The 26,561-nt window shown below is 36.9% G+C and overlaps 1 protein-coding gene and 1 pseudogene across 26 annotated transcripts in view; both read right to left on the bottom strand.

The window, feature by feature from the left end:
• The window catches only part of LPP (LIM domain containing preferred translocation partner in lipoma), a 605,586-nt gene that overhangs the window by 60,395 nt on the left and 518,630 nt on the right, over nt 1-26,561 (bottom strand). The gene's annotated exons all lie outside the window — the stretch shown is intronic.
• On the bottom strand, nt 26,259-26,404 carry LOC120593117 (uncharacterized; annotated as a pseudogene).

Genomic DNA, 26,561 nt, shown 5'->3' with positions numbered 1-26,561 from the left:
ACTGAATGCCCACTGTGTCTCAGGCACAATGGCAAATTCTGCCCCATTCACATGGCCTAAAAAATGATCCAAGCATCAGAATGGGTAAGAACAGAAATAAGTGTTTACAAGGCGGAGTCCAATTAGCAGAGCAGCGGAGTGGTGAAGAGTGGGGAGTTTTAGGATACTCTTTTTGCACCATTGAGTTTGGAACTTAATCGTATTCGACCCTAAACTGTAACAAATACGTTTCTGCCTTACTTTCAAACAGACTATCAGCATCCTGTGAACATATGCCATGTCTAACTTAGATGATCCCAGTTTCGGTGGCTTTTCAGTGTTCTCATTAATCTGCTGCTTCCTCTATCACACTTGAACCGCTTCTTCCAGAGTTTGTCTTAGACCTTTTTGATGCCTTAAGCCTCCAAATTCAGGCTCACTTCTCCTAGCCTAAGTAGATGTCCTCAACATTTTATATCCAAGAAGATGCTCATGTGCCACAGTCCCCCACATTTTTCCACATCACCTCAAATAGTCCTTATTATCATTTCATGACCTGTCCTATCTGTCTCAGAAGAAGAATATACTCAATCATTCCCAAGCTAACTGTCAATTAGTACAAATTCTTTCAATGCCAAGCATCAATGCTTTTAAAACCCAGGACAGTACTGTATTAAATTCTGAATTTAGGAAGAGCAGAAAACAGTCATTTCTTCAAATGCCAGAAAGAAATGAGGTAACGGAGCTATGAAGGGGGCACCTACTCTTTTTCCTGTGGAAAGAAAGCCCACATAGAAAGAAATCAATGACACTAAATAATTCCCAAGGTAAAAATTGGATTAATGCCCTAAAAGTTGTTTAAGGATATTTACTGCAAACTTTATGTGTAAGAATGGAAGAATAAGTTACATGAGTATTAAGAACTGGGTTCTTAGAGAATATTTTTGGAAATATATGGGAAAATATCCCTGGAAATAAAACAGGTTCAGAATAAAAACAAGCACATACATATCACAATCAACCTACATATAAATATGCAAATTGATGTCAAATATATAAGCATAAATATATAAATTTTATATAGTATATAAACATATGATCATATACAATTGTATATATATTGCAATTTTGTTAAAAAAAGGAAAACTATTATCAGTTTAGCTATTCCAAATTGTTTATAGTGATTAAATATTAAATTACAGGATTACAGGTGATTTTGAAACTTCCTTATCCTTTAAAATATGTATTTCTGTAAAAATGATGATCATAATAAAAAAAAAACTTAAACCAATTATTCTCAATATTGGAATCCCCTAAAGAGCTTTAAAAAATATGGGCATCTGTGATCTACCTCCAGATATTCTGATTTAAGTGGTCTGAGATGCTGCCTTGGTATCAGAACTTTAAAAGCACTCAGGTAATTCTAATGTTTAGCTATAATTGAGAACCACTGTTTAAAAAATGTTTCTTTTAACCATGCTTTATTTATTTTAAATATATATGCTCAAAAAATAAATTGACTTATATTGCAATTAAAAGTCTCATTCATTAGTATTGTTGCAACTAAAATCTGAAAAAAAAAAAAAGAAAAGAAAGAAAGAAAGAAGATCAGAGACAGCAGAGAAGGAAAGGAGGAGAGAACTGTGCCAGAAACCTAAAAAAGATAGTTATGTAACACACCATTAAATTTAGTCTTGAGCTTCCTGGCAGCCAGGGCAAAGAAGGAAAGTTAATGTGAAACAAAAATAGTTAATTTCTGTTAAAGAAGCCTAGGATTAAATTCTAAGAGGACATTATATTGTACATATAAAAAAAATGAGATTGACATAGTAGAAAATATCATTAACATAGTTTCACAAAAAAGAGACACCTTTTCTAATAGAAGTTTCTTACACTGACTTCTCATAACGGCTAAAGGTAAAAAATAAAAGCAAAATGTAAAGTATTAGATTTTAACTTTGTGAAAATATTTCAATGGCAAACTGAGCTAAATGGTCCGGGCTCACTACAGGTAATACTGGTTATTTAAAATAAAAAGGATTACTCAAGAACATTGAAAACTAAAATGTGTATCTCTTTCAAATTGAACTTCATATATCTGTAACTCAGAAGTTAATTTCTCAGTTTAGTACTTTCTAATATGTAAATTGACTAGATTGAGCAAATTTAGGCTGAGATATGTTGGAGAGTGGGGTGTAGTATGAGAAGTAAATACAAAGAATGTCATAATTCATATCAGCAAATATAAAAATAGGTTTTGGGGGAGGAATATTTGATATCAACTTTTGAGAACTGCTTTCCACCTTTTATACCAATTAGCACATACAGATTCACACAGATGTAAACAAAAAGACTTGCACGCACTTTTTTCAGCGATAACTTCCAAAGTATATTTATAAATAGTTGGCTTGAAATAACTCGAAATTTTCAACTTTTAATCTCCTCTGATCTTTACTCAATTGCACACACACGCGTGCACACACAAACACACACAAGTTTACAGGACAGCAGAACACACCAGAGTACAGTAAAAGAGTTCTAAGGAGGAAACATTTTTGACCTTTAACATAGAGGCAATGATTTATTGCTAACAGTACTTAATATGATGGCTTTAGAAATACTCTTATCACACTTCCTCAGGAGAATCTGCTAAAAACAAAACTGACCCTATTACACAACAATGAAAATAACTCCAGAGCCTTGTGGAGGATGCGTGAGTAGTTGAAATCACAAACACTGTGAAACCTTTTGAAACCTCTTGTCTGTTTCAAGTTAGGGCAAAAGCTTCCTTTTCAGACAATATGGCCATATTAAAAAATTTATACACACATACATATATACATACATACACACAATTGAATCTTTTTAGGCATTTAAATTGATAGTTGGCAAAGTTAGTTGCTTATAACACAGGTTTGGTCATGCTACTCGAGTTCCTGTTGACCACCAAGGTGAGTTCACAATTCAGAACCCTCCAGGAACCAGCACTAAATGATCTTTCTACCTTTATTTCCTATTTCTGTCCTTGGCATTCCTGCCCCACTGGCCGAATGATCACCACTCATGAGTTGATCTTTTCCACCTCTAATCTTTGGCTCATGCTTTTCAATCTTTCTCCTCCTTTCCACCCAACATTATCTATCCGAGATGTTACTCAGTCTTTAAGACCCAGCTCCCACCTCCTCTACTAAGCATTCCCTGATCATCTAGTTAGAATATATTCCTTTCTTACTCAATTTTATATTTCTACTATAACACCCTTCAAATTCAGCTTTTATTATTAATTTCTTTTGGAAACTATATAAGCTTTTCCATTTCTCTCACAAACTTCCAGAGAGCGGAGCCTTGTTGTGTGGGTCTTTGTAGCCCCCACAGCAAGGCATACAATAGGTATTCAGTACATATCTTTAAAAATGTATTTGGGTTTAAGACTAGTCCAATCAAATAGAAACACACGGAAATAACAGAGATGGAAAAAATTCCATAAATTATACACATACACAAATAACATATGTGTTGCAACTCTTTAGAGATGAGGGAAAACAAATCCTTAAATTATCATCAACTGAATTCTCACAACAATTATCAGACAATTATCCTCATGGCAAATTATCTTCTCCTCTTCCTACAACCAAAGCTGGGTTGAAAACAGATGCTGACCAAAAAAGGCTGGGAAGGAAGCTGGCATGTATTATGTGTTTACAAGAAGTCAGGTGCTTCACATTTATAATCCAATAGTAACACTACAAGGGAAAGACTTGCCCCAATCCCTGCTTTTCAAAAAGTTCAAATATTTGCCCAAGGTCACATTGCTAGAAAACAGTGTATACTCTGGGCTGTAGAAATACAAAATCTATACCTTTTATACCCCTCCAAATTGCCTCTCACATATACCTAATTAATAATTTAGCTGAAGATTAAAAAGAATGATTCTCATACTACCTTATTTTTGGTGGGGCTATAGAGTAACACATGTCCCACTGACACTGAGTTATAAAACCCTGGAAATTGCTTAGAGACTTAAGGGAAGAAATAGCTCAAGAGAAAAAACAGCAATAGAAACTTCTACGGCACCAATAAGAGCATGAAAATTATAAAGAAGAGCATGCATAGGTCTATCATCTATTAAATAGTTCTTTTAGATTACACATGTTGTATGTCATTATGCACACACAAAAAAGCATCAGCAGATGTACTAGAAAAATGAAGAGAGCACTGATTAGGAGTCATGAAATTTGGATTTCAGTGCAGAAAACCATGGATCTGATGTGGTATCTTGAGCAAGTTACTACCTTTGTTGGGTGGTTGTTTTTGCCTGTTTGTTCATTAAAGGGGTTGATTACACACATTCTGTAAGCCCGAGGCCACTACTTGATAGACCTGCAGGATCTCACTAACAATGATGAGAGATTCTGCTCTGCTCACGCCTGCACTCTAAACTTCATTTGCACCACTTTCCCCAAAGTATTTTATAGCTCCTTGAAGATGCTAAGTTAAGAATCAGAAGAAAGAACAAAAACGTAAACTCTTAAAATAGGTGTCTGGTTCAGGTGATTCCCTCACTGCTTTTCTCTGAAGTGAGCCAGGAATCTCGCCACACCGTAGCATCTGTTTCTTCACTTCAGGTTAGGATTTGGAATTGTAGTTTTGAGACAAACACAGGATCTGGTTTTCCATTTTTGTTCTATATATACAAAGCAAAGTTACAACCACTTCAAGCAGAACTTCTCTCTATCCCACAGCCCACAAGAATTCTAACAGGGCTGTGTTTTGTTTTAGGGTGGGGAGCGGCAGTAGCAGCACAAATAAAATCAAGAAAGTGTGATATGTTGCAGAAAAGGGATGAACTGCCAGGAGCAGTAAGGATGGGAAACCTGGCATCCTAATTGAAACAGCTGCAGAAGAGGCATCCAGTTTGTTATACTCATTTGAGCATCTTTATACTACAGAGCTAAGTGCTTTAGCAGCCCTTTTGAAATCTGAAAATGGGTTTCCCATTCATTCAGAGCTATATATTGGCTCAAACTAGCTCTTGTTAAGAAAGGTCATCTGGCAGGACATTGCCCATTGTACACCAGAGTCTGCAGCAAATTTCGAGAAAGCTCTGTGAAAACAGGGTGAGTGCTGCTGGAAAGATCTGTGGGACTGCAGCAGAGTCCACTCCAGCACCAACACTAGGGTAGCCAGTGCCCAAAACGCAGGGCATCCTTATAAACAATTACAAAAAATAAAGAGATGACAGAAAGTGGACCCATTTGCCCTAAAAACTTTTTGTTGGCTTCTGCATTAGTTTATTTCAAACTAATCTGAAAACTGTTCTGTCTTTTCAAAGAGCCAAATTCCTCCCCTTGATTATTTACAAGTGCCCATTTCCATGCAACAATCAAAAAGGCAAAGAAACACCAGGCTATTGCTTGCTTCTCTCTGCTTAGTCTTGAGGGAGAAGAAAGAAGAGCAAAAGAAGCTTTTCTTCCATCGGTGAAGGAGTTCGTTATCAATGTTTCATAAATAATTTGGATTAATAATTTCATTAATAATTTGGATTAATCCCCTACCCCTATTGAATGATAAACTAAGTGTTGGGGATTATATAAGAATTTTACAATATTTAGAAACACGAGATTAGTTAGTTCAAATAACTGGGTTTGGGCTTCCCAAATACATTCAAGTTCCCAAGCAAATAAATACAAGACACGAATTTGTTTGGCACTGATTCCAAATAGCATAGAATTTCATGAGAAGGGGAGAGTAAATAAGAAAGATCTCAGGAAAGGTTTTATTATTGTTGATTTTAATATATATGGAGGGAAGTATAAGCTCTGCCTACTTTAGGAGGTAAATTTGGAAGAGCAAGACAGAAAAACTTCCCAGTGAATGAGAAAGAAACATTTGAGTTCTGGCTTAGATAAAGAGAGTACAATGAATGACTATGAGGTACAAAAATACCTATGCAGCATTTCATGGTTTATCAATAACAATTTCTGAGTTCATATCGATTATCTCATTTAAAAACCAGGTCAAAAGTGGACTGAAACTTCTTTTAGTTAAAAAGAAAAAAAAACCCTAAAAACTCTTGTGGGCTGAATATATATTCTTTTTAAAAATAAAATTTACTTTTGGATTCTCTCTGAACAGAATGCAAATAACGTATGTGATCTATTGATGCGAAGACCTTTGGTAATGATATATGCTTCCCTCTGGCCTGTAGGAACCTCTCTGCCTATAGCCCACCATTGGCTCGAGGCAGAGAAAGCAGCTAGTCTACCCTGAGTTGCCAAGGGAACAGCCAGCATTTTATGACATTATGGTCGGATTAGGGGAAAATAGACTGACCTGTAACACCAGGAGAAGACTAGCAGCTTGGAAAATCACAATGATAAACCAAAGTCTTTCAAAACACACACACAACAACATAAAATTCAAGCCAACATACACAACCATGAAAACAATTGCTTTTTCAACAAATTCATTATGGAGTCTTGGCCTAAACATGAAAGTTAATTACTCCTCCTTCTCCTTCTTCATTTTTTAAGCAGTTAGAATTCCTTATTATTTTGTCTCATTCAGAGACATAATCTTAAGCCCAAACTTACATTATTTTAACCAACATTAGCCAAAAAGGAAACGAGTCTGTTGAAGTGCCTTAATAGCAAAGCTATACCTGACCCTACGCTCCTTGAACATCTCGGCTCTCCTCACGAAATACATGCAAAGTCTAATCATGCCTCTATCACATCAGTGTGTTTATGGAAATGTCAGAAAAAGTTATCCAGGTTGCCTAGGACTGGCTTGAATACAAGGGATAGGCTTGGGTTTAGAACTAAATCCAAATGGCATAATAAAGCTTTGTTATCCATATGGTAGATATCAGTGCAAAGTGTTAGGGGCACTAAATTCTAGTCCATTGGATAAGTACTTATTTGTTGCCTGGATCTTCGTAGATGTTTAACACATGTTGGCTGAGGATAATAATAACTAGTGTTTATTAAAGCTCTTATTATGTGTGAAGCACTGAGTTGACTGCTTGGCATGTGTTTTCTTATTTAATCATCACAATTACCCAAAGGGAGGAGGACCTATTATCATTGTCCCCATTTCACAGATAAAAGCATGGCTTCTCGGAGAGGAGTAGAGTAACTTGCCCGACACTGCATAGCCCATGGGCAAGAAGCCTGTCTTCTGAGCCCTGCCTCTAATGGCTCTACAGGCTGAGAGACTAAAGCAATGCCAGGCCTAGCTGCTTATGGCGGGTGACAGATGAATCGTACATTGTTTCTGTCATCTAAGAGCTTACAAATAGCCTGCATTTAAGTGCACATGTGTGTGTGCATGAAAGCAAAAGAGGGGTCAAGAATACACACATGTACAGACAACTCTCATCCAAGCCAGAACAAATCTGATACTATGAGACAGGAAAAAAGAATCTGGGGAACAACAAAGAGGAATTCTAATCCCACTTGACCCGGAGGAAGCCATTAAATTTATTCGAAGGAAAAAATATGAAATCCAAGTGAGGAGGAAGTTGAGTGAAATTTCAATTACTAGAAGTGAATAGAAAAGCTTAATCCTCTAACCCAGAGTCACTTCCATGAGTGTGGACTGCACTACTGAAAGGGTATAAAGAGAAAGGGGGAGAGCAGATTATAAATTTACTCCTGGGGTACTAATTATCTTCACCTCTACTTCTTAACTGAGAAAGTGCCATATAAATGATACTGGTGAAGTGAGGTTGTAAAATTGCTCCTAAGCTGACTCCTTATTGTGGTTTGTCTTCTCAGGTACTCTTTCAGTGTATATCTTTGGGTAAATATCTGTTCAATGAGAATGCTAGATCAGGTGATCTCTCACCTAGGATGATACTGGGATGTACTGCTCATGAGACATACCAAGAGTCCCTTGGTTACCTAACTCCTTTAGAATAAGCTAGACTTTGCTCAAGAGGGTCCCAGAACTCTGAAACAACATTAACCTTGTGGAGCCTAGCATTTCCAAGGGGCAGAATATAGCCTTTGTGTGGTATCTAGTGTTATAAGAGGGCCTAGAACTTTGCCTGACACATAGTAGGCATCCAAAGTTATATGGAATGACTGAATAAGTGAGCACTGATTAAGAATTCATGGTCTGAAGGCATTACTTAGAATTAAATTTTACCACTACCCACTAGCCTTTTAACTTAATAGTAACCTACTTTTCTCTTTCGCTATCAAGTAAACAATCATAATAATGATACTGATTTAATAGATCACTGATGCGATTAAATAAGATCAGGTATACAAAATGCTCAGTACAAAAACGAGCACAGAATAAAGCACGTATTAAGTGTTATTACCACAGAACCCAGAGGGGTATGCATGATTAAATAAATGAGTGTCGATGTTACTGCAATTAAATATCAAGGAATTTGTTATTCTCACTGTAGATTAAAAAAATCATGCATATGAGAATATACGTAGTATATAATTACTATTATTCAAAGACCATTTTTTAATTCAACTCATGAATTCTGTACATATTTATGTGGTACAAGTCTGTAAGCTCTAAATGCTATATCAGTTACCAAGATTAGCTCTAGAAATTGAAGGAAACAATAGAAAACTTCACACTGATTCAGCAGCTATGTTTTGTTCATGATCACCCATCAATTCTCTTATTTCTTTGGGTTCATTCCCCTCCCTTTATTCTGCCCTCACTGATTGGTACTTTAATTTAATGAGATAACATAAAGGACACTAAGAGAAATATGAATTTTTCTCTTGATTCAAATCTGTGCTTGCGACATTAGATGTCTGGAGCAAATTTTATTAGGTATAATATATGAAAGTAGTAAAATATAATTACTCCTAGGGTGGAGGTAGTGTTCAAATTACCCGTGAATATGGGAAAAAAAGTCACTCTGGGGTTCACTCTTTGAGTTATTTAATAATCACATCTACAAAGAACACACTAATCTACCTCATCAGTAGATGCTTTTGGAAACTATTTACTTTACTTGGTTTTTAAAGTACAATCTTAAAAAATCCTCAAAACGCACAAGGGAAAGGGAAAAATAAACACAGATGTGAAAGAAACAAACTGAATTGTGCTTTTTGGGGTCCTCCTAGTCATCTTTGCAAATTCCTTCAAAGTATGTACTTAGATCTTTTTATGTTCTGATTACATTTGCCATTAAAACACTGGGCAAAATCCACCATTGCTACCATTGTGGAACTGGAAGTTTATGCTAGCTGCAAGAAATAAGCTTTCAGAATTCTCTGGTGGCATAAAAAATGCTGTTTGCCCACTGGCAGTGCAAGGACCAATAAAAGGAATTGGGAAGCATTATAATGAAGAATTTTGTAGCTGAAACACACAGAGGAAAAAGATTGTAACGATGGTTCTCCAGATTTTACTTTATTCTCTGTTGCTTAGATTATCAGCTGTCTAAACTATTCTTGATTTTGAAAAACCAACATATTTACAAAATATTTACAAACTTGCTCACCCATGCCCTTGAACAGGTCAGGAGGAATATAAGAGAATAGGAATTCTTTCCTTATTTCCGCAAAGCACATTATACAAGTTTTCATGGAGAGAAAAGGGATGAATAAGTCAATGTTCCATCATTCAGAGCATTGAGTACAGCCAGGGGATTTCAACAAGTACATAACTCAGCAGAGTGCAACACTAGGCAAGTCCCTGCCTCTCTCTGGACTTTATCTTACTCATCTGTAAGTGAAAGTTTTGGGCCCCATTATCCCTACGGCTCTGCCATTTCTTAATGAATGGTTCTAAGATTATTTCTTCCAGGGCAAAAGACCCAGATAGCCTCCCTAATTTCTATAAAATCAGGCCATATGTTTCTTTCCTGACATAATGATTCTAAGTTCTATAGAATCTCTGAAGATGAATCTAAGACAAAATTCACCTAGAGTGATGATGATGATGATGATGGCAACTAACATTTCTTGAGCACTTAAGATATGCATGATGGTGCATTATTTAATTTATGTTGATATTATGATTATTCATATTTTAGAGAAAATAAGACAAAGTTTTACCAGCTAGGATGTGCAGAAGTAGGATCTAAGCCCAAATATTCAGATGCCAGTTCTTAGCTGATATCTACAGTACCATTCTTCAAAATTAAGAGAAATTAACTATTTCAGGCAAAGAAAAATTAAAAGAGAATTAATTTTCAGATGACCTACACTGAAAGAAATATTAGAAAATGTCCTTTAGCAGAAGAAATATGATACTGGACAGAAATCTGGATTTCTGTCTTCACAAAAAATGAAGAGCTCTGGAAAAGCCTAAATAAATAAACTTTTCATGTTTTTAATTGCTCTAAAAACTGTTAAAACAAAATTAGCAGCAATATGCTGTGTGTTTATAGCATATCTATAAGTAAAAAGAATGACAACAGCACAAAGGATGGCAAAGAGATTGGGAATATACTATTATAAGGTCTTGACATGGTATATATAGTGATATAATGTTATTTGAAGGTACTGATTAACTAAAGATGTATATTATAAATCAAAGGTCAACGCTAACATTAAAATTGAGAGTATAAATAATAAATAATAAAAGTATAATTGTAAAAAATACACCATCGAAATAAAGGTAGAAAAAAGAAAATAGAACATATAGAAAAAATTAAAAGGCTAACTAGATGATGAATTTTAATCTAATTATATCAATAATCTACAGTTATAATCAGGGATATCAGTACCCCTCTCTCAGTAATTGAGCAAGCAGATAGAAAAACAGTAAATATAGAGAAAATTAAATAATATTATCAGTGAACTTAATCTAATTGACACTTATACGACACTTCATTTACCAACAGGACACAAATATTTTTTAAATGCGTAGAACATTCACCGAGATAGACCACATTCTGGGGTATAAAAAAGACCTTAACAAACTTAAAAGAAATGAAATTATACTAAGTATGTTGACGGACCATAAGGTAATAAACTAGAAGCCATTAACAGAAAGAGATAAAAAAGATTTCAAGTATTTGAAAATTAAACAACATATTTCAAAATGAAAATCAAAGCACAATATATCAAAATTTGCGGGATGCAGCTAAAGCAAGGCTTATTAATTTATTGTTTATATTAGAAAAGACAAAAAGACCTCAAATTGATGATTGAAGTTTTAACTTTAAGGAAATAGAGAAGAGCAAATTAAAACCAAGGCAAGCAAGAGAAATGAAATTGTACAGCAAAGATCAATGAAATTGAGAGCAGAAAGACAATAGAGAAATCTATGAGACCAAAACCTGATTCTTCCAAGAAAAAAATTAAAATTGATAAACTCCAGACTGATCAAGGAAAAAAAAATTAGATAAGACATAAATTATAAATATCATGAATGAGAGAGGGGACAACACTGCAGTACCTACAAACATCAAACGGCAAGGGAATACTGTAAGCCACCATTGTGCCTACAAATGCAGCCTCTTAAGCAGACCAATTTCTTGAGAGGTGTAAACTGTTAAAGTTCACTTAAGAATAAATTAAATTTGCAGATAAAAGCCTTCTAACAAAGAAAATTCCAGGTCCAGATGGCTTTACTAGTTAAATCTGCCAAACATTCAAAGAATAATATCAATCCCCACAAATTCTTCCTGAATATAAGGAGGGAACACTTGTCACCACCTTTTATGAGGCTAGCTTTAGCCTGATACCAAATCCAGACAAAAACATTACAAAAAAGAAACCTACAGTTGAACCTTGAACAATGTAGAGATTAGGATTCTGACTCCTTCGCCTCCCCATTTAGTAAAAAATATGAATATAACTTTGACTTTCCAAAAACTTCAGTATCCACTGAGATTGGTTCGAGGATCCCCCCTCTACCCCTTCCCTAGCAAATCTGCATATTCTCAAGTCTCATACACAGAATGATGTAGAGCAACACATATAGTCGACCCTCCACATCCCACTGTGGATTGGAAGTACTGTTTTTGATCTGCAGTTGGTTCAAACCTGCAGTTGAGAAACCTGGTGATATGAAAAACTGACTGTATATTTATTGAAAAAAAAATCCATGTAAAAGTGGACTCGTGCAATTCAAACCTGTGTTGTTCTAGGGTCAACTGTACACACCAATAACCCTCATGAACATAGATACAATAATTCTCAACAGACTACTAGAAAATTAAATCCAACAATATGTAAAATGATTAGTACAACATGACCAAGGTGGGTTTATCTTGGGAATGCAAGGCCGATACAAAATTAATGCCACTCGCATATTAATAGGCTATAAAAGAGAAATATCATTGCCATGTCAACTGACGGAGAAAGTCATTTGACAAACTTCAACACCATTTCATGATTAAAACTATCAGAAACTAGGAATAAAAGAGGACTTCCTCAACTTGATAAAAATGCATCTATAATAGCCCTGCATCTCACATTATATTTAATGGCAAAAGACTCAATGCTTTCCCCTAAGACTGGGAATAAGGCAGGAATGTCCACTCCCACTACTTCTATTCGATACTTCAAAAAGAGGTCCTAGCTAGTGCAATAGGACAAGAAGCGAAAAAGCCATAGATTTGAATGAAATAAATGAAGTTATCTCCATTCATATAAAATATGACTTTTTCCATTAACTACAACCACCCCCATTGGAAAAAGAAAAAGATCCTAGAATTAACAAACTAGTTTAATAAGTTCACAGGATACATGATCAATATACAAAACACTCATTGGTTGCTTTAATGGCATTTAATAGTCTTCCCTTGTGACTCAGTTTTCATACATAAAACAAGGTTCAACTAGACCATTTTGATCCCTTGCTTAAAAGAAAGTAGCAGCTTGATGTTTCTTAGGTTAAATTTAGTTAGTTTAATGTTTTATAGCAGAGATTGAGATAACAAATAAACTGCATTTCTGTCACTGATTCTGTAAACTGGGATAGTGTTAAACCTCACATAATATAAGTAATATGCTCCTTAATGGATTCTTAAAAGGATCTAAAAGATCAGTGCTCTTTCCAAATTACCACTCTGATATCATTTCCTATGACTTCCCAGCTCTCTCACTTTTTCATCCCTGATATTCCTCCAACAGTGAAGGCACGCTCCGGACGTAGAGTCTTTAGCACATGGCATCCTGCTTCACCATCTTCAATTCACTGGTCAGAGATCATCTTCTTAAAGAAGTCTACCTGATCACCCAACTAAAAATTGCAGCCTCCATACGTAATGCACTCTGGGTTCTTCTTACTCTGCTTACTCTTCTTTCCATTGCATATATTACCTTCAAATATGCCATATACGTTACTTTCATGTTAGGTTTATTGTTTGTTGTATGTCTTTTCCTGCTAGAATGTAAGCACCAGAAGGCAGGGATTTCTGCTGTTTTATTCTCTGATGCATCCAAAGACAATGGAATATCCTCTGAAAGAACTGAATGAATAATTGTGAAATGACTCTAGATAAGTAGAATTTTTAAAAGGAATAAAGGAGATTTTTGAGTATACAAGAGTAAATTATCTTATAATATAAATATCTACCACTTTTCCATTTAAAAAATCTGTTTTGAATAAGTCTTTGAATAAATCTGTTATAATAAGCCTTATTTAAAGATTAAACTGGTGCAAAGGAGTCTTGTAGATGACTACAGAAATTAGGCCCTTCTTAAAAGAACAAACTCAGAAAGAAGCAATCTAAAGAATGCTCTCAGGCTTCTACCTTGGTATTTAGAGTTATTACTCTGCTCTTATTTCAGAGAAAATGAAAGAATGAGAGCCACAGCTACATCTACTCCCCGCCACACATACTCTCCTTTCAAATCTAAAAAATGAAACTAGAAAAACTCAAGTCCATTTCAGAGGAGACCAAAGCTGAAATATCAATACTGGTCTCCATGATATGGGACTACACTAAAAACAAAACATATTTAATTACCATAGTGACTATTCAAAGTAGTATTTCTACTTTTAACGCCATAATAAAGGCAACAGGTACTTGGATTGTTACTCACATTTTTATAAGGTACTATGCTATTCACAAAAGGTAAGAGCATTCATTATCCCACCAACTCTTCCCTAGCCAGGATAATGATGCATACCTTAGTACTCATTCAAAGACAGAAGGAAGAACTGAGGTTCAAAAATGGTAAGAAGATCTGCCCAAGATTAACCAGCCAAGGGTGGTAAAGTGGGGAAAAGTACACTTTTCTGGGAGCTAAAACACTAAGGATCTGGGTACCACTCTCTTATTAACTGGCTGAGTGCCTTCAAAGATTCACTCTCCACTTACAGAACTGAAAGCTTGGCCCAAAGAGTTACTCACAACTGTGGGCAGCATTTTCCTGTTGGGCCTTGAGTTACCAGAGTCCTCAAATGAATGAAACATCTATAGACTAAATAAGTTAATGGATAATAAACAAATAAATAAGCATCAAAATGATAATAAATAAGCCCTAAGCATTGTCTATATATATATGTATACCTCTACTTTCAAATATATGTTCAAGCTATTATAAAGAATAAAATACATATTAGTGGTAAGGTACAGAATTCGTGAACACAGCATTTTATATATGTCAACATATATTAACACATAGTTTGATATTGGTGTTCAAAATAAAAAAAGGAACTTAACAGTTCATCTCTCAGGAGAGGTTCTTCCAATTTGAAAATGCCTGAGATAGATCACTTAATGACAAATCTAGGGCTCTTCCTCCCATAGCAGTATTTTTTGTATGTTTGTTTGTTTTGTTTTTTGAACATCTTTTTATTCCCAGGGCCTTTATTTAATCAGGCCCAAAGCCCAACATGAAATGCAGGTTAAAATTGGGCTACCTTGTTTGATAGTGTTTATGTGTGGTTGGAATAAGGAATGGGAGGTAGAGGTCTGGAGAGCCCTGCCAGCCAGGCCACTTCTTCCCACTCATGGCCTTCTCCCAGGAACTCAAAGGGCTCTGTGGAGCAGTTTCAAAATAACCACTTACAAAAGGTTAAAACTCATATAAATTTCAATACATTAATAAGGAAAACTTGAATAAGCCCACCAGTGAAATGGACAAAGGATATAAATAGGCAAGTGGCTATTAAACATATGAAATGATGCTAAACCCACTAAAAAATATAAAAATATAAAAGAAAACTATGGGATCCTATATTTAGACAATCTTTTTGGCAGAAATTTAAAAGATTAACATGTTCGAAGTTAGCGAGAGTATGTGGAATCAGATATTCTTAAACACATTTGAGAAGAATGAACAAAGGTTACTTCAGTAGGCATCAAAATGGTAATGTATGTACATTTTTGACTCAGCAAGCTCATTCTAGAAATCTATCCTACCGAAAGTCTCAAAATTGCGTAAAGATAATTGCACAAAGATATTTACTTTTAATGATAAAAAAAAAGGAAACAATGTAAATACCCACCAGCAGAGAAATTATTGTAATGGTTCATGCATCCTATAGAATACTATGGCATTATTGAAAAGGAAAGGTAACCCATATGTACTATCATTTTTAGAAAGATGACATCATATCTTGTTAAGAAAAAAAAAGGCAAGATTCAGAACAATATGTATACTACTGTCTATGTGTATACATATGCACATATACGTGTTGATACTGCATAAAAATTCTGGATTCTGGAATCAGATACATAAAACTGTTAACAATGGCTTCCTCTAAGGAGAAGAGTTGAGAAGAATTTCATTTTTTATTTTAGATATTTTTACATAATTTGATCTTTTACTAGCAGATGAATTACTTTTATTATTAAAAAAATAATGCTGTATTGTATAGCATGCTGCCTTTCTACATATAAGTTGCTTGAATTAGGAAACGTAAGCCTAAGCTATATCTAAGTGCAAGAGGGTATTCTGAACCCCATTTACATACCCTTTTGTTGACAAAGCCTATAAAATGAAAGTGGCACGCACACTTTCTTGGAAAATCAGCACTTACACATTCCGAAGACAGAACACATTAAATACTTCTGATAACAAAAATAAAAAAGGATTCCAACAACAAATAACAAAGGATTTAGTGGCATTAATAAAGAACTTCCTTAAAACAGCAAGTCACTGTTAAAATAATAGGTGAAGAGGACATGAAAATGGAAAGGAGTGAATCTGGAAGCCTGAAAGTTTGTAGTGACCCCCATGTAATGCTTCTATAACTCTTAAGAAAAATATCTCTCAGAAAAAGTGGTTCAGCATCCAAGCCCATAAAAAGAGAGGTTTAAATTTTAAGTGGTTTTGTATCTGTCGCAAATATAAAGGTTAAATGGGTATTAAAAGAGCAATAGCTTTTCCTTATTAAATTTTTATCCAAAGATAGAGAAAAATGTTCAAAATGAAGGAAAGACTTTATTAACAGGAGTTGCCTTGAGAGTTAAAAATCTCACTGGCTGAGTGGGAGCTTTTATTTATTTATTTATTTTGAGCTAAAGGTGATGTTGTAAAATTGGAACCTTCTCACTTTGCCAGACTGAATGAAAATCTGTTAAAAGGCAGTTGACTAATTCTGGATTATTTTTATTATTGAGAAGACTTGGCTTACATTGAAGGGAAAAGAAGCAAAACAACTACACACATGTAGCTGAACTGGCAATTAAATAATTATTCATCACAAATAGTTAATCACCCTTTTAAGTGAAGAGGGTGGATCCCCAACTGCAGCTGTATTTTCCGATACTGAGCAAGAAAATTCACCATCAAGTGACAGGGTTCATAAAATCTAAACATGTAGAGGCTCCACAGAGGGTGAAATCTCCTTCCCTTAGGCATCATTCCATTATTTCTATTCGGCATCATCCCATCTTGGGCTTCCCAAGTTATTGCAAGTGCTTGACCCGAGTCAACAAGTGTTCCTTCCAAGTGTTATTTCAAAGCAACTATATGTTATACTTTAAGAGGCACGTTAAAGAACTGGAGCCTGTCCAGGGCAGAGAGATCGAGAGAAACAGGGACAGAGATGAAAACCTGACCTGCGAGGAAAGGTAGAACAGGATGTTTACCTTGCAGAGAAGGCAGCTTAGTGGAGAACTGAGATTTATCTTTGAATATATGAGATAGTAAATAGACTTTATTATGTCCCTGGACAGGGCCAGATTTTTGAGTCGCATTGTCTATTAAGTGATAATTCAACATAGAGAAAGTATCCAGAAAGCTGTATCAAGAGCATAGGTCCTGGAGTCTGAATGCTTGAGTTCAAGTTCCATTTCCCCTGATATCCATGCTAACCTGGACTAATTACTAAACATCTCTAAGTCTCAGTTTTCTCTTCTATGAAATAGACTGGATCACAGTAGCCATACAATGGGATTGAAATATACCATATAATTATTCATAGAATTTAAAATGATGATTATCACTTATGGAAAAATTATTTTGTATTTTAAATAAACATTATATTCCAACCACAGACACAGAAATGTATGCAAGATATAAAGTACTTCTTCTGGTTATCTATCATAAGTAAGGCACCAGATCAGGAATTCTCCTATAAGTTTCTCATTTATTCCTTAACCATGAGATATTCCCATTCTCCTTGTGAAGAATTTAGGAGGATTAGATAGGTAAGACATTTGTCTAAGGTGATAAATAAATGTTTTAATCATAAATCTCTATTTGAACTTAATTCTAAGTGACCTCAAAACACTTTTCCCACTAGAAGGAGCTCTAGGAAATAAATACAAACTTAAGTAAGCTACAAGCCCTTCTCTCAAAAGTTGCCCTTGTAGAGAACATAAGACCTACAGTATAAATGCATAAGGATACAAGTTAAGATAGCCTACATTATAAAGTGAGAGTGGGAATGATTACTTCCAAATGGTGAGACAAATGGAGGCCTCAAAGATGAGGTGGTATCAATGTAAGATTTAGACATAAAGATGTGGGAAAAGGCATTTCACTGCATGGCACAGAAAGAGGAAAAGCAGATGATTCGGAGGGTAGAACCTTTTGGGGAATACAAAGCATGTCAGGACAGTTGTAAGTGTAGAATGTGTGAAATCAGATGAGACTGGATAAACGGGTCATATGCAAGACTTTGATCTCTCCAACTCTTCTATATCTAGAAGTCTAGAAGATTCCATGATTTTAGTCTGTAGGAATGAATGGTATCAGGTAGCCTGGACAGGATCAACTGGATTAATTGCAAAATGCCTTACCACAACTGAATCATCATGAACTTCAATCCTTTTGCATGGGATGTATTACTACATATATGTGGGGTGCATCTGCTTATCTGTTATCAAACTGAGGATGAGCACTCAATAGCTTGACCATGGTTTGCTAACAAACCCGCAACAAAGAAAGACTTTATGTCTTGTCAGTTTCTGTCTTCTCCTTGTTTTGTTAATTCACCAAAGCCCACTGACCACTAGTCCAGAGCCTAGTGTCGTGTTTCCAAGAAAACTATCTGAAGATAATTCCCTCAAGCAGCTTTTCCATCCAGGGAGAAGAAAGTAAAATCAACCTATTTGTTGTCAGGGCAGATTTTGTGGAGATGGGAGCCTTGATCTCCAATTTTAAAGTTAGTTCAAAGTGTTAGGAGGAAAAGAAGGGTATCTCAGTAAGGAGAAAAAGGGATGAAGAATAAGAGTCCTAGTTTGGTCAGAAGGGATGTTTTCAAGATCATGGAGAAGGGAGAACTACAACTGGATCTGTGTGGAAAAATGGAAAGTATCCTGAACTAGGAATCAGAAGGCTGTAATCTAGACCCATTTCTGAAAAGAACTGCTGGAAAGTTGCTGATAAGATGGAGCTGGCTAGCAGAAGAAAGGTCTAGAAATATGACTCCAAAACCAAAGTGTCTTCCTACTAAATCATGCAGTAGAAAATACAGACAGCTCACATTTGGAACAGAAAAAACCTTTCACTGTTCAGGTTGTATTCTTAACTAAGCCATGTTTTCTTCAAGCTTGTCTTACTTTTAGCTCCAGAAAACAATGAGGAGAGCTGGAGATATGTAGAACACAGGGTGTGTGGCTAAAAGCCACAACACTCAGAGAAAAGGTTCTGCCATTCTCTTACTCGTGCTGTTGCTTCCATATCTTCCCTATTGCCAAAGACATTTCAGGAAAAGCCTGTGATGGATGAATGGTGTGAAAAGTAATGAAATGACTCGGCTTTCCTTTACTTTGGGAGAAAAGCCAAAATCCTTAGCATGGCCTAAGTCCGTCATGGTCTAGCTCTGAAAACTCATCTTGCCTCATGATTCCCCCTCAACTGCTGAGCTCTAACCACATGGGCCTTCTTTCGGTTCCTCAAACCAGCATGCTCCACTGTCTGTGATGTCTAAACTCCTACTCATTCTTCATAGCTCAGTGAACCAGCACTTCCTCAGGAATGCTTTCTTGACCCCTCTGTCTAGGTCAGGTTCATTTGTTTTAATTTTTTAAAGACAACACTCTTTTCTTTTAAAACACTTTGTCCACCTCCCTTAATAGAATACAAACTTCCTGAGGGTAGGCTGCTTGTCTTATTTTGCTCACATCCACTGAATATCTAGTCACTGGCGTGTGGTAGGCTCTCAACTAATAATATTTGTTGAATAACTGAATAAACATTTTCTTCTTCAAAAATAAAGTGCATGCCCAATTGTGGATGGACCTGGAGGAGTTAGAGTTTAAATTATCTAGCTGAAAGAAAACTGAATCTTATTTGTTAGTCATTATTTTAAATCAGACTAAAATAGAAAACACATACAGTACTAAAAATAAATTATATTGTATGAGAAATGTATCTTTTACATACTTTGTTAAGCTAAGTACACCAAAAAGTTTGATTTGGTAAATTCCAGGAAAGTATACTGATTCAAAATGAGCTGTGATGATGATGATGATGATGATGATGATGATGATGATGATAGTGGTGGTGGTAGTGATGATTAAAGCATGGCAGAGACTAGCTAGATAACTACCAAACCACTTCCTCTTCTTTGAGAGCACAGAGTATAGCTATATTTCCAAGCATTCTTCGCAACTGTAGCCAAGTGACTGAGTCCCAGCCAATGGAATGTGAGTATAGGAGGAACATTATGCCACATTTCCCAATCTGGCTATAATCATCTCCCTAGCCCCCCATCTCATGAGATCCTTGATGCTCTCTCTTTCCTCATCCGACAGATGCAGAGAATCTAGCACATGATCTCTATGTACTAGGGAATGATGGAGCCAGTGGATGAAATAAGCCAAAGCCCCTAATTCCCAAAGTGGAATTCATTTGCCACATATCCAATTGGATTTTATCAGAGAGAAATAAACTATTTCACTGAGATTTGGGAGCAGTTAGCATTATTTGTCTCAACTAATACGTAGGGCAAGAAATTAAGAAAATTGTTTATTTGTTGTTATTTTTCTCAAGAATACTTGAGATGAGAGCATAAAGTTAAATTTGATGAATCAAATCTACTTCTAACATGGCTTTTCTACCCAGTTTTACTGCTCTATTTTTTTCAGTTATTGTAGATTCCCAGGGCTGGACAGGATCTTGGGGCCAGTTTGTCTATCTCCTAGGCGATGCAGAGAGCAATCAGTCATCACAGGTCGTCCCCAGCCTCTCCCCCAAGACCTTTGTAAGAGATAATGCATGAAGACAACTTGAGGTAGTTCTTCTCAGCCTGTACTGTTATAAAATTCTTCCTTGTGCTGAACCTCAAATTTCTTGTTTTTATTTCCATGAATTTTCTTCTAACACTTAAATAAATGAGTTTTTAAAAAGTTACTTTCTTCTATTTGTCCCTCCTTGCTTCTAATAGGAATACAGCTAAATATAAATTGGGAGCAAGATAAGAGTGATGGGGGAGAATCACAGAGTCACTTAAGCTATAGTTCCAAAATATGCCAGAAAATTTGAGGGGGGAAAAAAACCTCTAAATTCACTTGTTATTCAGGTGGCACGTGGGGACTTGGAAATTATCTTCTCTGCAAATGAGTCATTAAAAATCATACTTTAATGTGATATTTGATTATTAAATGATTTGAAATAATATACTGTCAATGTCCAGGCCTCACTTTAAAGAATTTTGATTTTGTTATTCTGGAATGGAACCGGAGTTTAAAAAATAAATGTCTTGGTGATTCTAATGTGCAGCCAGAATTGAGAAACAGTGAGACACATCTCCATCAACTATTAATATAAATTATCTATATAGGAATACTGCAGGGAATAAAATGTAATAGTGTTTATAAAGATCTGTCCAAAACAGCCTCTAAAATCAAGCTGAATTCATTTCCTGAAGAAAAGAACATCATCTTGTCATGATTTTCACTCACTATTTGAATATCCCAAGTTGGAGGTTGATGAAGTCTTGGTGAGAAATGCTGGGCTGGAGGTCAGCTAAAAGAAGACCTTATGTCCTGCACAACACCTCCAAAGGAAATTATACCAACAAGCCATTTTATTTATCACACAGGAGCAGCCTAAAACTCTTTATAGGCATGGGAAAGGCAAACTCCGTGAGGGCAGGGATCTTTGTTACCGGCTCTGTCTCAAGGGTGCAAGTTCTCCTTGAGGTTCTTTGTAAGATTCTGAAACCAGTTGGATGGGAGACTAGAAAAGCTGCCCACTCACCCATATGAGGAAGAAGCCAGCTTCCAAGGGGCCCTGCCTACCCTTTGCTAATTAATAAGCTCATATGACCCCGTATGAGTAGGCTTCACTTATAGAGAAGGCTGGTGGTGACTCTGGCTTTGAACATAAGTGAAATGATTGCTTATATCCCTCCTCTAGGCCTCAGTTTCACTCAGTACAATGGGGAAGGGAGACTTGACTCTTTTATCTTTACAGTCTTCCTTCTAGCTTTCTAAGAAAGAAAGAAACAAACAGACAAAAAAACCCACTTTCCTGTGCCTCTGACTACTGCCTGCCAGCCCCTCTGAAGCTAACAGCCACCACAGCTGGGCTCCCTGTGATGTGGACCAGTGCCCACCAGAGGGACTAGAGGCACACTCACTCGCTGTCCACAGCTTTGACGTTTTCCCCTCTACAGAAGCTTCAAGATGCTGTTGCTTCCACTCTTTATAAAAATCTTCCCTCCCACTAAAAGGTGAGGAAGTTTTAAACTAAATGTTGCATCATCCTTATCTTATACTATTCATACAGCTGATACCCCAGTGCAGTGCCTTCTGTATCTCAAAGATCTTATTAGCAGAGTGGGGTGACTGACCAGAGGAATTTGCTTTGAATTTACTTTATTTCTGATTTCAGCATATACTATGAGTGAGTGTGGAAAAGGAGGGTCATATTAATCTATTCTTGCTTGTGCTTTGCTATTTCTCCTCTGTTTCCAAGTCAGCCAGGTAGATTTGTTTACTCCTAGAAGAAAGCTGGTGATTTTTAGATAGTTTCCACTGCACTGCATCAGAGAAGGTGGTTCCGCCACGAAAACAGTAGCCCTTTAGAAGAGAGAAGGAGCGATTCTAAAATCCGGCCAGTGCAAATATGAATTCTTGTCTCAAGACTTTTAAAGAGAGGTTTACTGAAACCTTAAACAGAAAGGAAGGATTCATCGCTCTGCTTCTCCACAGTGGCAGAACTGGTAATGCCCGGCACAATCTGAGGCGGAGGCAGTGAGCCTGTGTTAACGGAAGAAAGAAGAGTTATTATGGTGCTGATCCCAAAAGCCATCAATGTTGATTGTCACATGCGGATCCCATTTGATTGGAGTCGAAACTAGGAAAGATGGAAAACAATATTTAAAGCAAGAACCATTCCGGGCATTTTACTCTTTCTCTGTTAAAATCTTTAAAGATGTTCAATTGATAATTCTTATTCTGTCCTAAAAACTCTGAGAATAGGATATACACGATTAGGCTGTACACGGTGCTTCAGTTAAGGAAAAAGAACAGGAGGAAGGCTGTGGGAAGAAAGCCTGTTATAGGAGCAAAGGCAGGGAGCTTGGGTTCGGAAATCATGGGAGTTGTCTTGTCTAGAGCTCATTCACTCAGTATACACTAATATAACATCTACTGTGTGTGAGGCGCCAGGTTATGGCAGGGTATATACTAGTGTCCTTAATATAAGTGGAGGATGGAAACTTTCCCTGTCTTCAAAAAGTGGGGTACAGATAAGTGAAACCCAATCCATACTGAAAAATAATAGGTGCTATGAACGGAGATACACAGAGTGCTGTGAGTAGCACATATCAGCAGGACAGTCTGGAGAGGCCAGGGAGGCTCCATGGAGGACATGAAAAATCGGCTGAAACCTGAAAGATGAAAAGGCGTTGGCCAGTGAAGAGCCTGGCAGAGAGTGTTATAGGCAAAAAAAGATTATGCGCAACGGCCATGGGCAGACCCATCATGGTGCACCAGAAAAACTGAAAGTAGCCCAATGTGATCAGAACATAGAGTGAAGTGATGAGACTGTAGAGATCCAAAAGGTCTGTCTTATCTCAGCTACTTAGTCTCAGGAGCTCTTACACTCAGTACATACATCACTGGCTCAAGGTCAGTGACAAAAGGTCACATACACAAAGGCATATTAAAATATATTAAGAAACTTCACTTTCATATACAGAATAACTAGGGACAGAGAACATTGGGAAGAGGAAGCCACGGAAGAGTTTTAAAAAGGGGAGCGACACGAAAACTTTTGAATTCTGAAACGATCATTCTTCCTTTAGGAAGGAGTAGGAGGCAAGTGCATGACTCTAGGTGGCAAAGAGCCCTGAGGGAGCAAAATGTGTACGGGTACTCATTTCTCCCAGATATAGGGCCCTGGTCTGCCGAATGAGGCTACTGTTGAGAGGTGATGAGTGGCTTCTCAGTGGCCCCTCTACTTTGAGGCCTGCACTTCATGACTGTGGACAGATCATAAGGTGAAGGAAAGGCCAAATATTAGTTACCTGCTTACTATTAAGTTTTGGGGTAAAAGGTGGGAATTCCGACTTACTGAGTAAGATTATTAATTTTTTTTTTTTACTTTAAAAGTCATAAATCTAAAGCTTCTGAAATGTTTTTATTTTCTTTAAGATTTTTCTACTTAGGTCAATTAAGTTAGCAAATTAATGAAAACCATGGAAGTAAGAAAAGCTTTCTATGCAAGATACTAACTTTTTGAAATTTCATGTGTATGTATATTCATTTTAAAAATTAATTAGCACAGAAGAATATAAAGTGAAAAGTAAAACTCCTTCTCAGAGGTAACTATGAAAAATTTGGCTATCCCTATAATTTTTCTATGTCTGTATATGTGTGTGTATGTGTGTGTGGGGGGGGGTGGATGCACACACATACACATATGCATTCATACATAACACCTATTTTCAAAGTTTTTCTTTAAACACAAATGCGATCCTTTATGTACCGTTCTGCACCTTGTTTTTTTCTTAAACTAGTTTTTCTTGGGTAAATTTTACAGCACATACAGATTTACCTTACTTTTCAAGCAGCCGAGTGTTTCACATCATTTGACATATGTAATTTGGCCACAAAGTGAGACAGATTAAGATAAGTGCTTACTGCTGTACAATAAAAAGACCCTTTAAAGGGATTCTGGGCATCTTTTTGTAAATAGACAGGCAGAGTCAATTGCTCCAGGGCAGCCCCCTAGTCAGTGGAGTCAGGGGAGCCTGCTTTCCTGATTTCCAGTTCAATGTACTTTCCACTAAGCCAGACATGTTACAGTAACGGTTAAAAAACAAACAAACAAACACCACCCCCCCGCCCCCGACTCACTATGGATGAGGTAACGTATTAGGTTGCAATAACAACTGAGGTTAGAGGGATCACAGACTGGGAGGATCAGCAAGGTCCTACTGCAATGAGCCAGCCAATAGAGTAGCAGCCACACAAAATGAAAAGAGGCTCCAAAGGCTGATGACGCAACACTTATAGTCAGCTTCGGCTAGACCCTGATTCATTCTGGTTTATACAAGGTAGGAGAGAGCTTGAGAAAACAACTGAAAAGAGTACTGGCAAGATTCAGAGGAAATGACTAAATGGTTTGGAAATCAGGGACTGCGCAGCAGGGTTATAGAAACTGGGATCATTTATCCAGTACATGATCATTTACCCCACAGCTACCCCTTTAGTGCTTATGCATATGGCTTTGTAGCCAGTGATCTCATCTTTGCTCAATTCAGTAATAATCCATCAGTCAGGATACACTTATTGAGTGCTTACTATGGCATGCAATGAGGAACAAGATATCACCTCTGCCCTTAGGAAGAGTTTATAGCTAATGGGGTACATGAGAAATAAATAGGTAATTTAAATACAATTGTTTTAAGTTCTAAGTGGTATGATAGGGGAAGAGCAGAAGATGCTATCACAGAACCCTGGGGAGGATAAGGTACAAGAATCACACTCACTCTTGAGGGAAAAGTGATATCTACATTGAGGCCCGAAGGAGGATAATTCTTGGCTCAGTGATGGGTTTGGAAATGAGAAAGTTGCATGTTACAAGAAGGAAAACTACTTGACCAGCCCCAAAGATAAGCAACAACCTCCCCATTTTGGATATGTGTGTATGTACACGTGCACATGGGCACATGTACGCATGGGGCTAGAGACTTTTTATATACCAGTCTGCGTGTGAACTTTATCTTGAAGGCTATAAAAAGTCACTGAAGGATTTCAAGGAACTTGAGATGTAAATGAAAGCAGATATAAAGTAAGCAAAAGTATTACATCTGACTTTGGTGAGTGAATGGATAAGAGAGGGAAAGAAGAGCAGGAATCGGTACAACCCCCACACGTTTGGTTAGGGCAACCAGGTGGTGCCATTCACTGAACACGAACACAGTGGGGAACAGCTTTGAAAGAAGGAATTGTGGCCTCTGTTCTGAAAGTGCGGAATTTGTGGGCACGTGAGCCTATTTATGAAAGTTATCTGGTAAGCCGATAGATACACAGTCTGGAGCTCAGAGAGAGAGATCAGCTGCAGATCTTGCCCAGAAAGTTTTCAGCACATGAATGATATTTGTACTCATGGGAGTAGATGAAATCACTTAAGAAAGTGTAGAGTGAGACAGAAGAGAGATTAGGGTAGCACTCAGAAAAATACTGAATTTAAGGGATGAAGAAAAGAAAGGAAATATGTTAAAAAAGAATGGGAAGTTGTGAGCAGAGAGGTAGGAAGGAGTGTACAGTGTCACATAAGCCAAATAAAGAAAACATTTTGAAGAGATACTGTCAACAGCTTTAAAGGCTGCAGAGGGCTCAAGAAAGATAAGGGCTGAAAAGGCCTCAGTGTATTTAGCATCAAAGAGGCCAATGGTGATGTTGAGTAGGACAGTGCAAGTGGAGAGGTGGGGACAGAAGTCAAACTGCAGGCAGCTGAGTTGTGACTAGGGGGTGAGAGAGCAGAGAGGACAAAGCTTATGTGTGTGAATGTGTGTGTGTGTGTGTGCACATGCGTGCACGCGCATACAGGTACAAACATGCACATATACACATATTTACATCTAGGCAATTTTACACTTGATCTTAGCCAAAAGGCCGAGAAGCGATAGATCTAGGCAATTTTAGTACATGTACAGCTTCATGTGTCTCCCACCATGGCCAAGGTACAGAGCAGTTCTCTCACTGCAAGGATCCTTCCTGTTGCTTTTTTATAATCACATCCATTCTCACCTGTGTTCTTAGTCCCTGACTCCTCCCCTCAACT

The sequence above is a fragment of the Pteropus medius genome, unplaced genomic scaffold (assembly GCF_902729225.1).
Source record: "Pteropus medius unplaced genomic scaffold, Ma_sr-lr_union100, whole genome shotgun sequence".
NCBI lineage: Eukaryota > Metazoa > Chordata > Mammalia > Chiroptera > Pteropodidae > Pteropus > Pteropus medius.
The sequence above is the reverse complement of the archived record's forward strand: the minus strand, read 5'-3'. Positions and strand labels throughout refer to the sequence as shown.